This window comes from Vicia villosa, linkage group LG3, assembly GCF_029867415.1.
Source record: "Vicia villosa cultivar HV-30 ecotype Madison, WI linkage group LG3, Vvil1.0, whole genome shotgun sequence".
In the NCBI taxonomy this organism is placed as follows: Eukaryota; Viridiplantae; Streptophyta; class Magnoliopsida; order Fabales; family Fabaceae; genus Vicia; species Vicia villosa.
In genome coordinates this window covers 80,402,587-80,409,211 of record NC_081182.1, presented here as the reverse complement: position 1 = coordinate 80,409,211, position 6,625 = coordinate 80,402,587, and the positions used below count along the sequence as shown (strand labels likewise).

The following is a 6,625-nucleotide window of genomic DNA, read 5'->3' as shown; positions in this document are numbered from 1 at the left end:
TTGGGGAAGATTCGTTCGAGGGTATTAGTGAAGTTGCAGATATATCGAAGGACAATAGTGAAGGTGGAAGGTGTGACAAAGGGAAGATACGTTTTTGCACTGGTAAACCAACAAAATTGAATCAAATTTAAATGTATGAACTTATTTATACACCTGTTAAAGCTATCTAATATAATGGTCAAATCCATGTCAAACTACAACTTCTGGCCAAGAAAATTTTCGAAGTCCCGTGAAACAAAAGTGAATGGAAGTAGCATAATATATATTTTCTCGAAGTCAAATCTGGTTGCTAAAAATGACCTTTAAATGGAAAAACATGTAAGGCCAGTTGTTCTCACCTTTAATGCCACCTCCAATGCATGAAAAATAAAGCTTCTGTATTCTTGTATAAAAATATAAATATTGGCGAAACTTAATTATTTCTCGACATTGATATGCAACATTAAAAAATGGTAATGTGGGACACCAACTATCAAAGTAATAATAGATACAAAGCCTGCATGAACTATTTCCTAGTTAATATAACACTTAAATCTCAAGTTCTCGGCTCTTAACTGGTTAATTTATATTATATCACCTATGAACTTTACCGAATTTACTCCTTCACACCAAACAGAATAGAATAGTAAACTGTTCTGAATTCAATTCCTAGTTAGCAATACCACTTTCTCAACTTAAAGTTTTATTGAAGAGATACCAAAGACTAAAAAGTAACTTTTACCGTGTATTCCCGCATGTTTTTGTACGGTCTTTCAACTTCAAGGAGAACAAATGGTTTCCCATTGATGTAAATAACAGGTTCTTCTCTCATATTATGCCAAAGTAGAACTGAAGCTAAGATAAATGGTCATGCTGATCTCGATTCCGCTTATTCTTATTCAAACCTGTACCGAACAACCAACACCACATCAAAACTGGTCCACAAGAAAGGGCTGAACCGAAAATCTACATTTCAAATAACTGCACACAAATAAAATGTAGCGATGCAATCACGATACAGGTTCAATTAATTTAGGCAACACGATACTCACATCAGAATGAAAAAACCATAAGGTCAAGATGCGGTTCAATGCTTACACATTCAGAAGTTGCAGCATATAACCATAGAGCAAATTCCACCAATATTCAATCTTCAAAGAAAAGGGCATACCAGGCGATGTTGTTTGTGATTGCCAGCAGATAAGCATTTCCTGGACCTTGGATATGTGAAAGCTATGGAGTAGAGAACTAATGCCATGAAGAAAAGTGCTTGAATCTCTATAGGATATCCATAAACACCCTGCAGGAAAAAGGAAACAATTAATAATGTATGAAAGTTCTTCAAAATCACCCCAAATGTTGAACCTCAACTCCACCAACGAATTGAAACTATAATATTCAAGAGTTTCAAATTATTTGTAAAGAACTTTTTTCTTGTAATGTTCAATAATGCGTTGCCACAACATTTGAAGAATTTACAAAGTTGAAGAAGAATAAGAATTGTAATAACAAAACTAATTACATTTACATAACCTTGAACCATGAATTGGAAAATGTCGTTATAAATAATAGAATACAAAAAAACGTCATCAATATACAAATTATATTACATGTTGTGAAACATCTGCAAATTAAGTCTTACCGTTCTTTGATCAATCATGATGTATCCATCTGCACAAAGCAGAGTTGGGAATGTCTCAAACCCCTCTGACTGGCATAGAGTCAATATAAGTTTCATTCCTTTTTGACAACTATCAGATTCAAATATTTCTGTTTAAATTTAAACAATAAAAGACATTATGTTAGTATGAATTACCTAAGAAGATATATGCATATCATCATCAAAATTTTCTTCACCATTATTAGTTGATTAACCAGTTTGAATCAATCCGGCCAATGTTTCTTCTCTAGCTGTAGAACCTGCAGAAGTATATGTGGTACATATGGAGATCCTTGTAGCAAAATTCTCTCTAAAAGAATAGAATGAAATATCTGTGTCTAGCTATGCAGACAAAAAAATCATGTTTGCAAGGAAAAAGTATCCTTGAGATAAGCATTTGGAAATTGAGAGAGAAATTATAGAATTATCAGACAATAATATTACATTTGCAGACATAGTTATAAGCATAAAGTTTATATGGAAAGCCTTCTCAGTTTTGATAAGTAAAAGTAAAATCAACTAAACTCAAGCCAGAATTCTTACAGGTTCATTCTCCAGCTCTGATGCCTGACAAAGAATCTCTTGAATGATAGAAAAACACTTAGAAAGGGGGGGTTTGAATAAGTGTAGTTTAAAAACTTGAAAGATAAAAACAATTTGCACAGTTATTTTTATCCTGGTTCGTTGTTAACTAAACTACTCCAGTCCACCCCCACGGAGTGATTTACCTCACCTGAGGATTTAATCCACTAATCGCAACAGATTACAATGGTTTTCCACTTATCCCACGACTAAGTCTTCTAGAGTATCCTGATCACAACCTGATCACTCTAGGAATAAATGCTTAGACACAAGCTAAGACTTTCTTAGAGTATCCTGACCACCACGTGATCACTCTAATTACAACTGCTTAGACACAAGCTAAGACTTCCTAGAGTATCCTGATCAACACTTGATCACTCTAGTTACTTACAAATTAATGTAATCAATTCTAAGAGTATTACAAATGCTTCTGAAAAGCTATAATCACAACAGTGATATTTCTCTTAAAGTTTAAGCTTAATCTCACTAATATATTACAACAGCAATGTAGTGAGCTTTGATGAAGATGAAGTTTCTGAGATTTGATTTGAACAGCGTTTCAGCAAGTTAATTTTCAACAGATTCGGTTAAGAGTTGGTAACCTTGCTTCTCATCAGAACTTCATATTTATAGGCACTTGAGAAGATGACCGTTGGGAGCATTTAATGCTTTGCGTATTCCGTACATCATTGCATTTAATGTTTCACTCTTTTGTCAACTACCTCGAGCCTTGTTTTCGCGGTGTCTACTGACGTTGCCTTTAATAGCTTCTAACGTTCCTTTTGTTAGTCAGCGTAGCCTGCCAGTCTAGTACTTGCTTCTGATCTGATGTTTGTGTAAACTACGTTTGAATGTCATCAGAGTCAAACAGCTTGGTGCAGAGCATCTTCTTGTCTTCTGACCTTGAAGTGCTTCTGAGCGTGATACCATGAGAACTTCAGTGCTTCTACTTCTGATCTCAAGTTCTTCTAATGCTTCCATAGACCCATGTTCTGATTCTGCTTGACCATCTTCTGATGTCTTGCCAGACCATGTTCTGATGTTGCATGCTGAACCTTCTGAGTCAGTGCTTCTTACGCTGATTTTGTGCATACTCTTTATATAATTCCTGAAATGGAAATTGCATAGTATTAGAGTACCACATTATCTCATACAAAATTCATATGCTTGTTATCATCAAAACTAAGAATATTGATCAGAACAAATCTTGTTCTAACAATCTCCCCCTTTTTGATGATGACAAAAACATATATAAATGATATTAATTTGCGATCAGAAAGAGCAGACGGCTAAAGACAATTTACACAGCTATAGCATAAGCATGTGAATATGTCTCCCCCTGAGATTAACAATCTCCCCCTGAGATAAATAATCTCCCCCTGAAATTAATACTAGAAGAATTTTATAAATAAAAGACTTCCCTGATTATTTCGGTAGAGACGTTCACAGTGCTCGATCTTCAGAACATTCATGACTTCTGATTTCTGCTTCCATAGGACAGCTTCAGAACATTGAATTTCTTTAGATCCTCAGAACATTCACAGCTTCTGATTCCTGCTTCCATCGGACAGCTTCAGAACTTGAATTTCTTTGATCTTCAGAACATTCACAGCTTCTGACTCCTGCTTCCATCGGACAGCTTCAGAACTTGAATTTCTTTAGATCTTCAGAACATCCACAGCTTCTGATTCTTGCTTCCATTTGGACAGTTTCAGAGCTTGAATTTCTTCTTTCATCACTTCATGCTAGAATGTATCAGAACATTGTTGAATGTACCAGAGCATCATCAGAGCATCTCTACATCCTGAAATGTTACAGAACAAAACTAAACGACAAAAGTCAGCATGAATGAATCAGAACATAAAATATGTTTCAGAACACATAATATGTATCAGAGCCATATAAGCCATATAGAATGTATCAGAACAACTAGACATAATGTTTCAGATCATATTCTATCATCAGAATATCTGCACATTCTTGCTTCTGCTTCTGATTCTGAAGCTTCATAGCACTCAGCTTGCTTCAAGAATCCAAGAACTTGATTCATCTTGTTGCTTTTCATGTTGATCTTTAATCTTCAATTCCTGCAACAACACAACTTAAAGCATAGAACTTTGCAAGTTCTGTTAGTAAAGCAACTGATTAAATCAAATCATTTATCACATATTTCTCCCCCTTTTTGTCATAACATCAAAAACATAAAAGATTCAGATGAAAAACAAAAAGAAACACATGGAAGAAAAAGATAATTTTCATTGAAGTTTTAAGCAGACAAAAGTACAGAAGTACAAGAAGATAAGGAAGAGAAGATGCACAAAACAGATGCAGCAAAAGCAAAAACAAAAACAACTAAGACTCAATCTAAGATGACCCTAGCCTTGACAAGATCTTGGCCAACATCTCTTGAACCCCATTGTTGTGCTCATTCTGCTTCTCTATGAAAGCTCTAAACTCAGCATTGACTGAGCCTTGCTCATCCTGGTTCTTCTGAAGAACTTCCAGAGTCCTTGCAAGACGGGAAGGTTCATCAGAAGAAGCTTCACAGCTTTTATCCAACGGGATGGCATTGTGATCTGTAGCTTCCATTGATAGATCATTTGCAGGGATTTCCTCAACAGGAACTGATTCAGCAACATGATCTTCTACATCTGCTTCTTGCATAGAAGCATCTTCATATTCTGCAGCCGGAATCTCAGAATCTCAGAATCTCCATTCTCAAGTGCCTGAAGAATGGCAGCTAGATTCCTAGGAGCAGACGGACCTTCAACTTCTGGTGGGTCAACAACTTCTAGAATGACCAAGCTTGGGTCTTCCTTAGAAGGGTTTTCCCTCAGAAAGTCAAAGAGAGTCTTGAAGTCTCCAAGTAGAACAGGATATTGAGGTATCCAGACCACAATCTCCCTGCAAGGGTTAGCTTCCAATGCAGCAGCCAGTCTTGCTTCTTCCAATTCATCCACAAAGGGCTTTTCTTCCAAGGTATATCTTCCTCTGAGACGAGCAAACCAGAAGTCTTCATAGCTTCTCATAATTCCACGAGGCCGTGGAGCAGCTTCTACACAGGCTTCCTGAAGTTCTATAAATAGAGCATCTGATTCTCTGCGTAAGATCCTCCAGAACTTCCTCATAGCGACGTCATTCAGGCCAGAACTTTCAGCAATTCTGAGGGTATCAAAGATACTTATGAGATTCCTCTTTACCTTTTCAAAAGTTACACCAATAGGGTAGACAAGGCGGGATTTTATTTTGGTTTTTGAAAAGGCAGGGTTGGGGATAAAATACGGTTGAGGTTCTCTATCCAACCTATAAGAAGATTCTACTTCATTATCGGACTCTAACACAACCAGTTCAGCTTCAGGACGAGGCTTTGGAGTGTAATTGCAGTCACGATGAAGTTGCTCATGAGATGCAGAGGTTGGAAGATCAGAACCACTATGGTTGTTTTGAGAGGTGGAAGGAATGTGTTCAAAGTTGGCATGAGGAGAAGGTTGAGAGATGGAGATATTTGAGTGAGGTGGAAAGAGAGTTTAAAGGGGTGGTATATCCAGAACAGGATTGATGGTGGGTGGAGAAGAAGGAATGGTTACAGGAGAAGATGGAGGTGTAAGAACATGGACAGATATAGGTGATTCTGATGTGGCTTTTTCTGGTTCAGGGATAGGGGCAACCGCTATTGGTGCAACTTCTGAAATACCAGCAGGAGTAGAATCAGGTTCAGAAATACATATACCTTTGGATGCTTTCTGAAGAGCTTTGACCACGGCCTCAGTCTTCTTCTGCTTCTTACTCTTCGGCTCTTCAACAATCTTTGTTTTGCCGCTAGATATTTCTTTCCTTCTGACGCTCGCTAGAACTTCCTGTTGATTCACAGCCTCTTGAACAACATTTTCTTCATCAGATTCTTGAAGAATCATCTTCCTTTTTCTGGTCTTCTTCTTCTCAACAACTTCAACAATCTCAGCATTGTTATTTGACTTCTTCTTCTTTTTCTCATCTTCCTTCTTTTTCTTCTCAAAATCAACAGAAACAGCCTTAACAACCTTTGCAATGACTTCTTCTGGGACCACTTCTTTCTCAGTGGTAGCAGCAACTTTCTGAACAACCTTCACTCGATTATCAGAAGGATGATCAAACTTTATTTTGGTCCTTTCTTCCTTCTTGCGATTTACTTTAATTGGAGCACCTTTCTCTTGATCTTTAAGACTTTTATCCTCTTTTTGTGACTTCAGATACCTAGTTCTGACTTCTGGTACCTCACTATTGAAGAAGGTTCCAAAATCAGCTAGAATGGGTTTTCTTCTGATTCTTGTTCCAGCAAGAGGTTGGGGAGTCTTAATGATAGCCTTAATCACATTCATCTTCTTTAACGTGAAAGCATTCAGGCAGGCCCCAGAGGTGACAGCA

The 6,625-nt window shown here is 37.1% G+C and overlaps 1 long non-coding RNA gene across 2 annotated transcripts; it reads right to left on the bottom strand.

The window, feature by feature from the left end:
- Positions 1-447: 447 nt before the first annotated feature.
- LOC131656183 (uncharacterized) lies at positions 448-1,717 on the bottom strand. 2 transcript variants are annotated; one of them, XR_009300011.1, is made up of 3 exons: positions 1,622-1,717; positions 1,078-1,279; positions 448-884 (listed from the first exon to the last, which is right to left on the bottom strand). It is a non-coding gene; the product is annotated as an uncharacterized LOC131656183 (long non-coding RNA). The 2 variants fall into 2 exon arrangements; XR_009300010.1 differs by having other exon boundaries at positions 1,151-1,279.
- Positions 1,718-6,625: the final 4,908 nt, after the last annotated feature.